Raw genomic sequence first — 18,374 nt, 5'->3', positions numbered from 1 at the left:
TGTGTGTGTGTGTGTGTGTGTGTGTGTGTGTGTGTGTGTGTGTGTGTATTAATTTGGATTTGAAACAAAGTAGAAACTTTAAGTTTTGGAATGCATGTGCAGAATGTGCAGACTTGTTACATAGGTATACATGTGCCATGGTGGTTTCCTGCACCCGTCCAACCCGTCATCTAGGTTTTTAGCCCCACATGCATTAGGTATTTGTCATAATGCTCTCTCTCTTCTTGCCCCCAACCTCCCTACATGCCCTGGTGTGTGATATTCCCCTCCCTGTGTTCATGCATTCTCACTGTTCAACTCCCACTTATGAGTGAGAACATGTGGTGTTTGATTTTCTGTTCCTATGTTAGTTTGTTAAGAATGATGGCTTCCAGCTTAATCCATGTCCCTGCAAAGGGCATGAACTCATTCTTTTTTTACAACTGCATAGTTTTCTATGGTTATATATGACAGATTTTCTTTATGCAGTCTATCATTGATGGGCATTTGGATTGGTTCCAAGTCTTTGCTATTGTAAATAGTGCTGCATTAAACATACATGTGCATGTGTCTTTATAGGAGAATGATTTGTAATCCTTTGGGTATATACCCAATAATGGGATTGCTGGGTCAAATTGTATTTCTAGTTCTAGATCCTTGAGGGATCACCACACTGTCTTACACAATGGTTGAACTAATTTATACTCCCACCAACAGTGTAAAAACATTCATAATTCTCCAAATCCTCCCCAGAATCTGTTGTTTCCTTACATTTTAATGATCATAATTCTAATTGGCATGAAATGGTATCTCACTGTGGTTTTAATTTGCATTTCTCTAATGACCAATGATGATGAGTTTTGTTTCATACATTTGTTGTCCACATAAATGTCTTTTTTTTGAGAAAAGTGTCTGTTTATATCCTTTGTCAACTTTTTGATGGGGTTGTTTGTTTTTTCTTGTAAAGGTGTTTAAGTTCCTTGTAGATTCTGGATATTATTGAAATAGAGCCCTGCCTATTCCTTTACATATACAGCTACTTGAACCTACAAAAACAAACTTGAATAATTACTACAGAAACTATACATCTACCTTTTTACCATCTGGCTCTGCATAGAAAAGATTTGCCAACCTTTCTCCTAAGCTGTACAAAATTACACTGCTTTCCCCAGCAATATCACATCTAAGACTTCACCTTTAAGAAAGAAACATAGAAGTGTAAGCAGGCATGCTTATATTTAAGCACTACTCTTTATTTTTAAAAATCCACAAACCAATAGCTCATTAAATAAATTATGATACAGTGGCAAACTAGAGAGCCATTAGACATCATGAAGAATATCTATATTTACAGACATGGAAAGATATCTGTGATAGGGAAAGATATCTATGATATTATCAAGTTTTTTAAAAGTCACATATATATGTAGTATCATCCCTTTAAGTAACTACTATACATTCATGCATTTGTATGTACTTGTAAATGAAGAAAGATGACAAAAATTACATTAACAGTTTCCTGGTGGTAGCCCTTCAGGTAGTTTTCTCTCTTTGTAGTTTTCTTAATCAGATCTGCCCAATGAACATGTATCCTTTTTACAAAAGTTGGATTAAAAATTTTAAAACTAATAAAAATTAAAATCAGAAAAAAGGTAAAGGAACATTGTGGAAATCATAGTCTTTTTAAGAACAGACATACATAACCTTAGTCCTATTTCTCATTTTCTTTCTACAGCATTATTTTTCACCATTTTATCACAAAATTTCTCCAGCTAAAAGATTTGTTTTAAAAAGAAAAAAAAAACTTTTTTGATGTATACAATATGTAATATAAAATATATAAAATGCACCAATATTAAATTAACACTCAATATTTACCTATGAACCACCACATATCATGATGCCAATTCTCATACACGTCTTCAAACAAGTATAATACAACTTTGACATAACTGTGACCCAGATTTCAGTTGTGTAAAATGAGATGTTTTATTATTCCTAGAGTTAATAAACTGATGGGAGGCCTGCATATACAGCTAACTTGCATATAATTTGCGTATCCAGTTGCAAGATAAAAATCTGCCCTGGGACATATTGTAAATTGGTGCCACCTACTGATCCTTATATATCAATGGGTGCAATTCCAATCCTATGGCTGACTGGTATTCCCTAGAGAGTAGCTAAGATTTCAAGAGTCTTCCAATTAGTTTATGCCCATAGGACTGATCTCAAGTGACTGAGTCAGAGAAAAGGATATGAAGACCCATACTCAATCTCTTTGTTTTGAGTTGGAGTTACTTTCCATCACTTGATATTTTCCCCATCCTTCTCTTCTTTCACATCCTTCAACTTCACCTCAAAAAACAAGCTTCAGTTTGAGAAACAAACAAAAAATAAGGCTGGGCAGAATATGCAGCTCATTGGTATTCATGATACAACATTGTTTCAAATGTTATTATAAAGCTTTTATTTTCTACCTTAGGATGCTTTAAAAAATGAGAAATTCTGATTATAATTCCAGTTACCTTTTGTGAGAATATTTATTTTCCTTAAAAATTCTTTTTCAGGCTATAATTAATATTATTCCAACTTCCTATTACACACACAAGCAAACATACATGCATAGTGTGTTCTCTCTATATCTATCTATAGATATTGACTTACACAGTGAGACATATACACACAAATATCTATTTGCATATATATCTCCATTTATATAATACTAATTTCTAGAGCAACTGAAATGAAAGAACTCAATTGCTATTTCTCTGCATCCTCTCCAGCATCTGTTGTCTCCTGATTTTTTAATGATCGCCATTCTAATTGGCGTGAGGTGGTATCTCAACATGGTTTTGATTTGCATGTCTCTAATGACTAGTGATGATGAGCTTTTTCTCATATATTTGTTGACTGCATAAAAGTCTTCTTTTCAAGTGTCTGTTCACTTTTTGATAGGGTTGCTTTTTTCTTGTAAATTTGTTTACATTCTCCGTAGATTTTGGATATTAGCCCTTTGTCTGATGGGTAGATTGCAAATTTTTTTGCCCCACTCTGTTGGTTGCCAGTTCACTCTATCGATAGTTTTTTTTGCTGTGCAGAAGCTCTTAAGTTTAATTAGATCACATTTGTTTATTTTGGCTTTTGTTGCCATTGCTTTTTGGTGTTTGAGTCATGAAGTCCTTGCCTATGCCTATGTTCTGGTTAGTATTGCCTAGGTTTTCTTCTAGAGTTTTTATGGTGTTGAGTCTCATGTTTAAATCTTTAATCCACCTGGAGTTCATTTTTGGCTGCTGCTATCTTTTATGGTGTTGCATGTCCAAACATTTTCCCTGGTCAGATGTTTTTTCCTGGGTTCTTCAGAGACTTGCACTTCCTGGGCTGTCCAGACTCCTCTGGCTCATTTCTTATCTCACTCTCCCAATCCTCCAGCAACTATTCCTCATTGACTCCTTTTCTCTCTCAACTCTAGGCCTTGGATAAGTTTTGTTTTGTGTTTCTTTTTATCAGTAAAGCCTAGATTCCTTCCTTCAAGTCTGTCTTTTGAGGGGAACTATTTAACTGCCCCTATCAAATTATGTAAGTGTAAGGAAGCCTCCTTTCTTCACCTGCCTCCACAGCCTCCAGACTTTAGAATTTTTCAAGTCTAAGTCTGATAACAATTATATTTCCTTCATACTCTGGTGATGCTTTAGGTGGTTCTGAAGTCCTTCTCACTTGGCTTGAGATAGCGAATGAAGAAACACGAATGTGTTTCAGAGATCATATGTTAGTAATGTGTACTTGGGAAGAAGAGAGATTGTCAGCATTAGTTGTGCTTTTCAGTTTGTTTACAGAGGGTGAAAGATAGCAGAGAGGAAAACAGGAGAGAGCTAGAAGATGTTGGTTGGTGTTATAATCTGGTTTAACTCTCTCCCTCTCTTCTCCAGGCAATCCCACAGCCATCTGCTAGAATTGCATAGCCTGCTATTTGCCGATGGGAAGGAATAAAGGCAATTCTCAGGGCCTCTTAGTTTGCTGGCTGCTGTGTTCACCTCCAGTGTCAGCTAGCCTCAGGGTATCTTGTCTTCTTACAGGTCATACATGGGTACTGCTTTGTTTCATGTCCAAAGACGACTTTGGGGGAGTTAACGAGCCATACCCAGCAAAGAGTGGAGTTAAGAAATGAATACACCTAGAAAGTTCTGTGGCAAATGTCCCTCATTTACCTTCTGCCATTTGGTTCCAACACCAAGATCTAAATCGCCATCTGTTCCCCCAAGGTTTTCTCAGTGTTTCACTTCTGTAACATCGTCAGGGTTGAGATTTGTGCACATACACCATCTCGTCCTGACTGTTTTTCAACATATTTTGGAACAAATAATTTATTTAAAAACCTCTATTTTCAAATAAAAAAGAAAAGGTAATTTGGTCAAACAAATATGGTCATTTTAGCTTCTGTATGGTTTATAAATTATTTATTAAGATTTTACTTTATTAGACAGTAAATTAGTAAAAAATTATAAAGAAAATGAATGCTGCAAGCATTACTGCAGTTTTTTCTATGAATTGCAAATATTTAGAAAAAATGATGTAAACAAAATTACATCACAGGTGGCTGACTAAAGATATGGGTTTATTAGACTACTCAAAAAGGAATAGGCAAATCATTTTCGTAGGAGTTATTCTTTTAATTTTGATTATTAAACGTATTGCTGCCTCTTGGGACAATGAGTTTGTATAGATACACTGATTGTCAGAAGAGGAACTATGATGTCATCTATTTATATAATACCTTGATGTATTTAAATAAATTCTTTGAGTTTATTGTTTATAATAATACTGTTATGTAGGTAGGACCCTTCTTTATAATCCTTTTTTCATACTGAGGAAACCAAACAGTGCATGTAAGTCACTTGCCTAAAGTCTCAGTGAAAGTGGCCATATCAAATTGAAACCATGTTTTGTACACTTCCCATTGCTTTTCTACCACATGTTCTCTCTCACAGGTTTTGTGAGCATGAGTGATATTCTTCCCGTGCCTTTTCCCACCTCTAACATATAAAATGTTATTTTTATGCCAAATGATTTCTTCATGAAACCCTTTCTAATTCTTGAGTTATATTTACAGAAAATATTTTTAAAAGTTAACTGATCCTCTTCTTTTTAAGAGAAAGACTGCAAATAATGTATTAGTGCAAATATTTGAGATAAATTATAATTATCCTAATGTGTATGCCTCTTATTTGATTTTTGAAACCAATTACTCTTAACATAGAAATATTCGTACCCCTTGTCTTTGGTTTCCTGTTGTGAATGCAGAATTTTATATAAACTGTGCGTGCTTTAGATATCTCAGTTGTTATTAAAATGGAAGATTGCTATTTTGAGTTTATAAAGGTCATAGCTGTGTGGGAAAATCATGCATATTTTGCTGAATTTCTGCTACTTAATAGAATAACTTTTTTAAAGTGTCAGAGTTCATTATTCAGCCTTGTTGGAACAATAAATGTGTGTTGGTCAGATAACTTTGAAATAACAGAATAATGAGCACTCATCAAAAAAGCAAACTTTTCAGTAAGGTAATTACTTCTAGAGTAACATGCATCAAGTGTGCCAGTATTTCTTTGGTGTCAAATTTTCTGAACCACTTTTCTTATTTTAACTCTGACAGAAACAACCAATCGAGTCTGATATTTGTGTACAGACAAAAGGAGATTTTTTTAATATGTGGATTTGCTGTGTGAAGACACTGTCAGGAGCAGACTTGTGTCTGTCTATTTAAGCAGGGGCTGGGGAGTAAATACCCTGATTGCAGGAGCATGAAATGGCCAGGTAGGAGGAAAAGAGTCAAAAGAAAAGACTGAAAAAAATAGGGTGATCAGCCTGATTTCAAATTTTTACTTTACGTTATGGGAGAAGAATGTTGAGGCAAAAATATTTAATTGAGTAACAATAATGACTTTAACTAATTGATCGCTTTTTTAGTTAATAAGTTCATTTATTCAAAACCTCTTGTTGAAAAACTATGTAAAACACTTGGCTTAAGGAATAGAGGATAACAAAAATTACACAAATCAAGAGTTATTAAAAGCAATAGGTAAAATAGTTTTCATAGAGAGTTACTCTTTTAATTTTTATTATTAAAAGTATTGCTGCCTCTTGGGACAATGAGTTTGTATAGATTCACTGATTTTCAGAAGAGGAACAATGATGCTATCTATTTATATATCTTGATGTATTTAAATAAATTGTTTGAGTTTATTGTTTAAAACAATACTTTTATGTAGGTAGGACCAAATGATAATCATTTGCCATTAAATATAATCTTAGGTAGACTGTGAAAAATACATGAGAGTTTAGATCCTTGAGGAGATTTCAGATTAAAGTGAGATAGATTTCAACAGAAAAGCTATGAGAATAAAGTATGTCACTTCAGTTGAGTTTTGGTAAATAAGTGGAATTCTATTATGCAAATTTCCTAAGGGAGATAATAAAAAGCAAGAGAAAAATGTGAGAAGAATCATGGAGTTCAGAAATTTGGGATAGGCTAGGAATACTGAAGTTAATCTAGATGTCTTATAATTGATCTTCAAAGAAAATATGAGGTAAATTTAGAAATGAAAATTTCTCCCATATAATGAAGGGTTTAGAATTAGGATTATTTTAACTAAAAAACTACCTTTAAATATAAAATTGTATTCATTGTAAAAGAAAAAAAGTCACAAAATGGGAAAATATATTTGCAACACATTTCACTTAATGTTAGAAATAATAATTCTAAAATAGGAAACATTAAATAGCAGTTACTGTGCACCTTGCACACAGTTCTGAATTTTTAACATATTTTATTGGACCCAAGAATGCATTAAAATGGCCTATCAGAGTGTAAACTCTTCTCTGTAACCTGGCCATTAATCATCTGTTTTAAATGGTGAGTTTGGTGGAGGGAAGAGACTGCTCAACAATTAGGAAACTATTAGAGTGTTCTAGGCATAAAAAGAGACTCTGATAGTGAATGCAGCTAGGATGGAAAATGCAACAAAAAAGATAATAGATAGTAAAATACATATATGCATACTAACTGAATATAGAAATGGGAGATAGAATTAACTATGTTGTCTCTTCTAATATACGATTATTTAAAAGAATTTGGCACATTGAAAAGAGCAAGAAGTTTGGAGAAAAAACATTTAATTTGGTAAATGTAAACACTGAGGCATGAGGAAGATCTATGACACCATTTGTAATAAGTTCTGGATTTTAGGTGTGAATATAGAGAATGATACCAAAATTTTGAATTAAGTTGCAAGTAGAGGAGGCATTAAGCCTAGTCTGTAGGGATGCCCCAAGGTCCACATTGGTTGTATCACAGAATGTGATGTTCTGTCACTAGGAGACTAGGATGCTATACCATCAATAAAAGAGAAGTTATTAACTGTCTGCAAGATTAGAAACATTTTGTGAAAGCACTGGTGCTAAGAGAAGAATGTCCCCACTTGTAATGCAATAACTCACATTTTTAAAATAAAAGCAAATCTGAGATTTAATCCAATTTTTTTTTTTTTTTTTTGAGATAGAGTCTCACTCTGTTACCAGGCTCCAGGATGGCGTGCAGTGGCGCGATTTTGGCTCACTGCAAACTCCGCCTCCCGGGTTCAAGCAATTCTCCTGCTTCAGCCTCCCAAGCAGCTGGAATTACAGGCGTGCACCACCATGCCCAGCTAATTTTTTGTATTTTTTAGTAGAGATGGGATTTCACCACGATGGCCTGGAGGGTCTCCATCTCTTGACCTCGCGATCCATGCTGGCTTCCCAAAGCGTTGGGATTACAGGCATGAACCACCGTGCCTGGCCTGATATTTAATCTTACAAATTATGTTTTAATAATGTGCAAGTGGAAATATGGAAATACATGTGGGGATTTGAAGAAGACTTAAGAACAAATATTTGACATTGCTTAGTCAGCATTCTCAAAGGAAGAAACTCTAACTAAATTGTGTACTTCCCATTTACAATCTGCTAAAGGCCTTCAAATCTTAGATCCACAGTCTGGAATGTGTATACTTAACTTCCTTCTGGACATCTATAGTATATGCATAATTGAATATACCTTCCATTTAATTATATTCTGACAGTGGTATTCCTTATCTTTATGGCATTATCATTTACTGAAGATAGGAAGCTTCAAGCTATCATTAAATTCTCAAATCCATGAAAACCATAGAACTTTTACAAATTATCTAGATTGTACCTTTAGTATGTTTCTCGAACTTTTCTCTTTCTTATATGTCTACATGGTATTTGCCACTGTTTTTGCTTAGATCCTGATCTTTTATTGCCAGAACTTGTGTAGTAGCATTTTATCTGGCCTCCTTGCTCACATTTGCTCCTTATGAAAATACAACATTCAAAATTGCCCCCGAAGGACTCATTATAAAATGAAAATGTGATTATTTCATGTACTTTGTTAGGAAGTTTAATTGGGACTTGACATTTTATTGAATGCAGAAAAATAACTTTATAAGCTAATCTTAATCTATATTTCTATCATTTTAATTCCAATCACACTTTCTTAGAAGTTTTCCAATAAAGACAGTCTCACTCTAATAGCACATAAAACATAGTTATATCATAACACTTATCATAGTGTTTGCCATTATTTGCTTGACTGCCCTCTCACTAAATGAAGAGGCAGTGTTTTATTTATCTTTCACTAGATACAGTTTGAGAAGCAGTAGAAATTGTTAGACACTTAATGTGAGTTGAATTAATTAATGAATTATTCATTTACTCTTAGAGCCTGCTGACTACTCTTGAAATAAATAAAAGTAATTTCAAGGTTTTACCAATCCAACTGCATTATAAATAAACATTATCATATTATGTCATATTATTTAGTTGGTTTAATTAAATCATTCTATTAGAAGTTTCTTATTTATTGAAGTAAGTACCCTGGAAATTTCAACAGTCTAATTCAAGGACATTCATGTTGAAAAGTGGTTCTTCCAAAAAAGAAAAGAAGCCTCAAAATGATGTCTAATACCTTCAGAGTATTTTATATTTTATAGAGATGCTTATCATCATATAAAAACAAATATAGAGCTGACATAACTAAAGGTCACTGGCAGTAAAGGGATGTTTTAGGAAGATGCATTTTATCACATACATTTTATAAATTTTAAGTCATGTTTTTGTGTTTATGATATAAGCACATTCACAAATTCTTTGAAGGAGCTGATTATGTATCTCTCCTCATGATATTCACAAGTGCACAGTAGCATGGTGACATTTGGGGCTCATTAGTCACTTTTTCAGATTTTCTACTGGAACTATTACAAACTAATTGTTCTACATTTTGATGTTCTTTCTCATTATAGTATTTAACTTTTTTTCTGATCACTTATTAAATGCAGGAATTTCAATGTAATGCTTCCTATGTTTCTGTTTTTCCTTCAGGCAGTTTATTTTAGTGTCTTCACCTTTCCTCACAATCACATACAGAAAAATCTGTAATTTATTTGTTTTTTCTTTTTTTATTATACTTTAAGTTCTGGGGTACATTTGCAGATCATGCAAGATTGTTACATAGGTATACACGTGTCATGGTGGTTTGCTGCCTCCATCACCCTGTCACCTACATTAGGTGTTTCTCCTAATGTTATCCCTCCCCAATCTCTCCACCCACTGCTATCCCTTCCCTAGCCCCTATAACCTGCAACAGGCCCCAGTGTGTGATGATCCCCTCCCTGCGTCCATGTGTTCTCATTGTTCAACAGCCACTTATGAGTGAGAACATGTGGTGTTTGGTTTTCTATTCTTGTGTCAGTTTGCTGAGAATGATGGTTTCCAGTTTCATCCCTGTCCCTGCAAAGGACATGAACTCATCCTTTTCTATCGCTGCATAGTATTTAATGGTGTATATGTGCCACATTTTCTTTATCAGGTCTATCATTGATGGGCATTTGGGTTGGTACCAAGTCTTTCCTATTGTAAACAGTGCTGCAATGAACATACATTTGCATATGTCTTTATAATAAAATGATTTATAATCCTTTGGGTATATACCCAGTAATGGGATTGATGGGTCAAATGGAATTTCTATTTCTAAATCCTTGAGGAATCTCCGCATTATCTTGTACAATGGTTGAACTAATTTACACTCCCACCAACAGTATAAAAGTGTTCCTATTTCTCCACATCCTCTCCAGCATCTGTTGTCACCAGATTTTTTAATGATTGCCATTCTAACTGGCATGAAATGGTATCTCAATGTGGTTTTGATTTGCATTTCTCTAATGACCAGTGATGATGAGCATTTTTTCATGTTTGTTAGCTGCATAAATGTGTTCTTTTGAAAAGTGTCTTTTCATATCCTTTGCCCACTTTTTGATGGGGTTGTTTTTTTCTTGTAAATTTATTTTAGTTCTTCACAACTTCTGGATATTAGTCATTTATCAGATGGGTAGGTTGAAAAATTTTTTCCCATTGTTTTGGTTGCTGGTTCACTCTAATGATTGTTTCTTTTGCTGTGTGGAAGCTCTTAAGTTTAATTAGATCCCATTTATCTATTTTGGCTTTTGTTGCCATTGCTTTTGGTGTTTTCATCATGAAGTCCTTGACATATGTCCTGAATTGTATTGCCTAAGCTTTCTTCTAGGGTCTTTATGGTGTTAGGACTAATGTTTAAATCTTTAATTCATCTGGAGTTAATTTTTCTATAAGGTATAAGGAAGGGGTCCAGTTTCAGCTTTCTTCACATAGCTAGGCAGTTTTCCTGACACCATTTATTAAACAGGGAATCCTTTCCCATTGCTTGTTTTTGTCACCTTTCCTCACAATCACATACCAAAAAATCTGTAGTTTATATTTTTATGTTTGAATGTCCACCTGAATGCTTTGTTTTTAATTTTAGCTGACATATTAACCTCTATCCCTGGAAACTTGAGATTCAACTTGTCTTAAACTGATATCTTTGACTCTGTCTCTACTATCTATTATTGTGGTGGTATTTAAGTTAATATATTACCATACATTTTGTGGTGAAGGCTTTATAATTCAAAATTATTCTGTATGCCTTTTTCTCCCTTAATTACCATGTTAAAATGGTAAATAATTCTACCAATTCTGTGTTCTGAAAACACTAGTATTGTAAGTTCTTTTTAGTTCTATATAGTAGCACACAAGATATAACGGCTTGTGTTTGAAATTAATGTTACAATATCATAATTTACTTCAGCTATTGCAATAACAATGACATATAATTTATCAAACTTAAAAAATAGACCTTTGGGGTTAATAGGAAACTCCTAAACAAATGTAAATGAATAACAAAACTAAATATTTTACAAAGATGTGATTTTAATTAAGCAGAGAAAAAAATTTTTTGACACATGATATTGTCAAAATTTGCTAGCTCATTATCTCACAGCTCATAACATATGCAAAATTAAATTTCACATACATTAAAAATTTGAGTGTTAAAACATTAGAAAAAGTAAGTGAATAAATGTATAATATTATGTTTTACATTTTTTGAAAACAAGTAAACCCAGAAAACATAAAAAATAAATACTAAGTATTTAGCTATTAAAAATTAAGCAAAGCATATTAATGAAGTTAAAAAACAAACTTTTTGTTTAAATATTTACATAATAGAAAAATAGAAAGAACATTATTACTCCCTAGTAATAAAAGAAACAAAAACAAAATCGGAAAAAAATTTCAAGTAGCAATTTGAAAAAAAATCTAAATGAGGTGTATTTTACATGTATTATTCAGTGTTATTTTCAAGTTGCTCATTCTCTCTTCAGCTGATCTTAGTACTGATATGTACAGTGTTATTAATTCCTGGGCCTGATGGATTAAAGACTTAAATATAAGACCTAACACCATAAAAACCCTAGAAGAAAATCTAGGCAAAACCATTCAGGACGTAGGTGTAGGCAAGGACTTCATGACCAAAACACCAAAAGCATTGACAACAAAAGCCAAAATAGACAAATGGGACCTAATCAAACTCCACAGCTTCTGCACAGCAAAAGAAACAGTCATTAGAGTGAATTGGCAACCAACAGAATGGTAAAAAATTTTTGCAGTTTACCCATCTGACAAAGGGCTGATATCCAGAATTTACAAAGAACTAAAACAGATTTACAAGAAAAAAGCTAACAAGCCCATTCAAAAGTGGGCAAAGGATATGAACAGACACTTTACAAAAGAAGACATACATGAGGCCAACAAACATATGAAAAAATGCTCATCATCACTGGTCATCAGAGAAATGCAAATCAAAACAACATTGAGATACCATCTCACGCCAGTTAGAATGGTGATCATTAAAAAATCTGGAGACAACAGATGCTGGAGAGGATGTGGAGAAATAGGAACACTTTTACACTGTTGGTGGGAGTGTAAATTAGTTCAACCATTGTGGAAGACAGTGTGGCCATTCCTCAAGGACCTAGAAATAGAAATTCCATTTGACCCAGCAATCCCATTACTGGGTATATATCCAAAGGATTACAAATCGTTCTACTATAAGGACACATGCACACGAATGTTCATTGCAGCACTGTTTACAATAGCAAAGACCTGGAACCAACCCAAATGCCCATCGACGATAGACTGGATAGGGAAAATGTGGCACATATACACCATGGAATATTATGCAGCCATCAAAAATGATGAGTTTGGGTCCTTTGTAGGGACATGGATGAACCTGGAAACCATCATTCTCAGAAAACTGACAGAAGAGCAGAAGATCAAACACCGCATGTTCTCACTCATAGGCGGGTGTTGAACAATGAGAACACACGGACACAGGGAGGGGAACACTACACAGTGGGGTCAGTTGGGGGGAAATAGGGGAGGGATGGTGGGGGGTGGGGAGCTGGGGAGAGATAGGAAGGGGAGAAATGCCAGATGTAGGTGATGGGGAGGAAGGCAGCAAATCACACTGCCACGTGTGTGCCTATGCAATAATTTTGCATGTTCTTCACATGTACCCCAAAACCTAAAATGCAATAAAATAAATAAATGAAAAAAAAAAATTCCTGGGCCTATATTTTACATATTCACACAATTCTGCTCTAATCTTTAACTATGTGCCATAATTTCATTTCTGTCTATTGATTTACAGTTATTTGTTTTTTAAATTAGTAATTTATAATTTTGAGTAAATTATGATTATTTTATTACATTTTGACAAATTATAGTTGTATATATTTATTGGGTACAAAATGGGGAATTGGGTGATGATAGTCAAAGGGTACAAAGCATCAGTTTAATAACCATTATTTTAAATTAGTAAACATTATACTTTTACTTTATCCATTTTATAAAATTAATTTTATTTGAGTTAATTCATGTACTGTTTATTCTGTCTTGTGCTTTGCATGGAATTGGATGTCATACTTTGATTTAGAATTTGGATTTAGAGGACCTCCAGTGGTGCAATCGATTAGTATGCAGTACTTACACAGAATTTGGAGTACTCACACAGTTTAAATCAAAAAAGATTTAAACACTACTTTTTGTGTTTATTTCTGTTTTTTTCTTCTTCGTGGGCTTAGCTTTCACTATCTGATGGTTGTTTGTATTATTTTCACCCATCAAAGCCTAGAATATACTCTTGTAATAACAGTAAGGTGTCCCTAGTTTGTGATCACATTGAGGATTTAATAAAGCCTGCAATTAATGCAATGTGATGATTGGTTCAGTTCCAGCTCGAAAAGCTGTATCTTTGAGTTACCTCCTCAGGTCCACTGCTTGGTATATGTAATGTCTCAGGTAACTCTTGGCAACAGTTATGTTTAAGGCTTCCTTCATGAGCAGTCCCTATAACTTATTATTGATCCTAGTTCTGAACCTTATTGTAAGTCAAACACTGTAGCCTATGTTAGCCAATAGCTGCTGAATTTCTGTCAACACCTATATTTACCCTTGCATACTATTTTGCATTTCTCTTCTGCTCCTGGCTCATAGAAATATTTATCCTTATTTTGAAGGTCTGCCATGTCTTTGTGGGTTTTTCTTCCTCTATTTTATCTACTATTACTATAAATGTAAGGCACAAGGTGTCTATTAAATAATTTTTTTGCACAAACCTCTCTAGAATTCTATTCAGAGAATCAAAACATCCCAGGGAAAAAAAATTCGAAGGGAAAAAAAATTCGAAGGGAAAAAATTGAGATCAATAAATAACATGTATTTTCTTTTGAAAAAGATGAAATGGCAAGTTTTTCCTGTGGTAGAGTTGCTAGATCAAGCAATACTCTGGTGATTTTTCCAACATGAGTTGTGACACTATTGTGAAATCATCCACTGGAGCTAAAAATCCTTTGGTTTTAGTGTTTATAGCACTGGTGAACAGAGAAAGCATTGCAGCATGACTGGTTTGGTTGTCTCCTCTCTGCATGAAATGTTTTCATTAGGTGCTTTGATTTATTAAGTGGTGAAAATATGCTGGTGAGAATCCGCTCCTGTTATATTAAGATGTTAACAGCTCTGAGCCAAGCATACCTGCTCCCAAATACAGATTATATTTTGTGAGAGTTTTCATTTGTACCAGGACTTTAAAAGAAGATTTTCTTAATCTTGACTGTCCTCGCAGAAACAAAATGTAATTGTCATTGTCAAGGATATAAAATTCTGAAATACATACACTTTCTAATATTCTCACTCAATTCAACTCATAATATTTAATCTCTAGCTTTTATTACAGCTTATAGGTCTATAACTGATATGCAAAAACCTACATATTTTAATGTATACAATTTGATGACTCTGGACATATTTATGCACCTGTGATACAATAGCCATAACCAATGAAATACACATAGTCATCATCACCTCCAAAGGTTTTCTTGTATCTCTTTGCTTTTTTTTTTTTTTTTTTTGGAATAAGAACACTTAACATAAAATCTACTCTATTATCAAATGATAAGTGCATAACACTGTATTGTTAACTGTATTATGTTACACAGCAAATATCTAGCATTTATTCATCTTGTAGAGGTGTAATTTACACCCATTGAACAACTCCTCATTTTTCCTTCCCCGTATCCTGTCAATCACCATTCTATTTTCTTTTTCTATAAATTTAAGTATTTCAGATACCTCACATAAGTGTAATTATGTAGTATTCGTCTGTTGGTGACTGACATTTCACTTAACAAAATTTCTTCCAGGTCCACCATGTTGTCTCCAATAGTAGAAAATTTTCTTTGTTTTCCATGTTGAATAATATTCTATTGTATGTGTGTGCCTCCTTTCCTATATCCATTGATCTGTAAATCTGTGGGTTTATTTTTGGCCTCTCTATTTCCACAGGTCCTATGTCTGTCTTTATGCTAGAATCATATTGTTTTAATTACTGTAACTTTGTACTTACTGTATTCTGAAAACAGGAAGTGTGATGCCTATAGCTTGTTTTTCTTTCTCAAGTGCACTTTAACTGGTCTAGGCCTTTCATTGTTCCATATGAATTTTAGGATTGATTTTTTTCTATTTCTGTAAGAAATACCATTGGGATTTTGATGGGAGTAGCATTGAATATGTAGATCACTTTTTGAGTAGTACAAACATTTAAACAATATTGTCTTCCAGTTTATAAACAGAATATCTTTCATTTATTTGTGTCTTTAATTTCTTTCATCAATGTGTTGTAGTTTTCAGTGAATAAGTTTTTCATGGTCTTGGTTAAGTTTATCTAGTAAAATTTCAGAAAACTGAATCAATATACAAAAAATAGTTGTGTTGTTTATACTAAAAATAAACTCTAGTTTTTAAGTTTACCCTTTTAGCAATACAAGTTTTATCTATTCTACTTTATTTTTCACTATTTGGATTTTAATTTAGGCAACCATTGTTTGTGTTTTAAAACCAATTTGTAATATACAAATTATTTTTCTAACATAAAGTTGAAAAATCATGAGTACCATTTTTCAGAGGCTTGCACATGAGATTAGTTTTGTAATGCAATAAATGGAACTAATTAGGAAAATATGATAGAACACAAGCTAATAAGTCATGTGTCCTTGAGAAAATGGCTTCTTATTTGTAAATTTAGGGTCTTAACCAAGAGTTTTATGTTTGTTAGAGATTTCACAAACCTTTTGGGTAATCCTGTGATAACTCCCATGTTTAGGAAAAGGCACATTTTTATCTCCCCAAGATATAACATTTTGCATTATGTTTAAAGAATTGAAGACTATCCCTAGATCCTGTTTTAAATCCAGGAATCCTAGATCAACAATATTTATTATGATTTTCTTCTCATGTCACTTTCTCCTCCAATATTTGTTTATTTTTAGTTATTGAGGTATGATTTACATAGTATAAATTGTTACAACGATTTTTTTAAGTACCGTTTGAGTCAGCAGTTATGACGAATCTATGAACTGGGATAACCACCAGGCCAAACAAAATTGAAAACATTTCTCTCACTCCAAAAGGTTTCAGTGTGCCTATTTCAGTGTACCTCATCTTTCCCCAAAACAGCTACTTTTCTTATTTTGCCACCATAAACTACTTTTGAAATCATGTAGTATATACCATTCTGTGTCAGGCTTATTTCACTAAAATAATGTGATTTAAATCCATTCTAGTTGCACTCTCACCTGTCTCTCTCTCTCTCTCTCTCTTTTTTTTTTTTCTGAGACATATTCAGTTATTCAGAATATGTCTCAGACATATTCAGAAGCATATTCAGCGATGGTTCTTCTTTTTAGAAGAACCATCAGGAATCACAGTCATGGGATTATGTGATATTAGATCAAGAAGAGGAGGGTGAGTAGTAATTCTGGAATTAACATATTTTTCAGAACAGAAAACAGTTTTATCCCAACAATAAGTAAAGCTATGCATTACCCAGCACATTAAATTCTGTTATTATTTTTAAATTTCAAAATGTTCATTTATCCTTTAGTCTTTCCTTATGAGCCAAATAAACTGATCAGAAGTATGATTATCTATATATATAATAGCATACAATCCTATATATATATATATATATATATATGCTGTACCTCTGGTTTGTTGTTTTTCTCATGACTTGATTCCGTTATTAGAACACCAGATTACATGCATTTGTAATCTCATTAATTATTATATATTTCTAATGAATGTTTAACTCTGTAGTCTTTCTGTAAATAATTCTGTGCTCTGGACCACTGTTAACAGGTTCACATCTAGTTAACACTAATTTGTATTGTCCTTCTTCCAACTGTTTGTATTTTTTTGTTTTTATTTGTTTCCATGGCCTTATTTCATTTATATCATTTTGTGTGTAATTTTTAATTCTTATTTTGTTTTAAAAATGATCTTTCTTTTGATTGAAAGGAGTTCCAAATGGTTTGACCATATTTAGCTTACATTTGTAATTTTAATATTTTGAGAAATAATATATTTAATCATATCAGCAAGAAACTTCAATGCTTGAACTTTCATGTGTAATCAGATGGCTTAACTTCATTTTCTTCAAGTCACTGAATCACAAACAACTCATAAAATAAATGTTATCTGACCTTTAAGAGTTCCATTTTAGAACAATTGTGTTTCTAATCAAGATTGGCACACCAATTAAATTGCAGCCCAGTCTTTGTTCTTCAACACAAAACACCTTAAGTATATTGGAAGGGCTTCACTGTACTTATTTACAGTATCACATTGAAACAAATTTCGTGTTTCACAGAAAGCTTAGAGAGAGAGAAAGGAGACAAATAGATCTTTTATCAGTGTAAAGTCGGAGAAATGAAACAGGATAAACTTTTCCTTCACCCCAACAAATTTTTAAGTAGAATTCCTACTGCATTCTAACAGGAACATTGACTCAATGTTATAGATTATATATTCAAGAGTAGATATGAAAAGTGGATGTAATTTTTGATAAGGTTTGCAAGGAACACACATTGGGGAAATGAGTCTCTTTAATAAATGCTTTTGGGAAGTTTGGGTATCCACATATAAAAGAATGAAATTAGGCTCCTATTTTTCATCATAAAAAAGTTAACTCAAAATGGATGAAAGACTTAAATGTAAGAGCCAAACCTATGAAACTAATAGAAGACAACAGGACAAAGGCTTCCTGACATTGAACTGGGTGCCATGATTTTTTTTCCCCATTAGTGTCTACATATTTTGTTCAGATTTCTTTTCAGGTATGTCAGGTAAAAGTATCACATTATAAGTAATAAAAATTATTTTTACAGTATTGCTTATTTTATCTTTATATCAAATCTAGCTTATATTTTAATTATGTTTTATTCATTTACTTATTTTTTTATTGTACTTCAAACTCTGGAGAACATGTGCACATCCCGCAGGGTTGTTCATCAGTACACACATGCCAGGGCAGTTTGCAGTCTCTGTCCCCTGATCATCTACATCAGGCATTTCTCCCAGTGTTTTCCTTCCCC

This window comes from Sapajus apella, unplaced genomic scaffold (genome assembly GCF_009761245.1).
Source record: "Sapajus apella isolate SASKATOON/1434 unplaced genomic scaffold, GSC_monkey_1.0 scaffold58, whole genome shotgun sequence".
Classification (NCBI taxonomy): Eukaryota; Metazoa; Chordata; class Mammalia; order Primates; family Cebidae; genus Sapajus; species Sapajus apella.
This window is presented reverse-complemented; position numbering follows the sequence as displayed.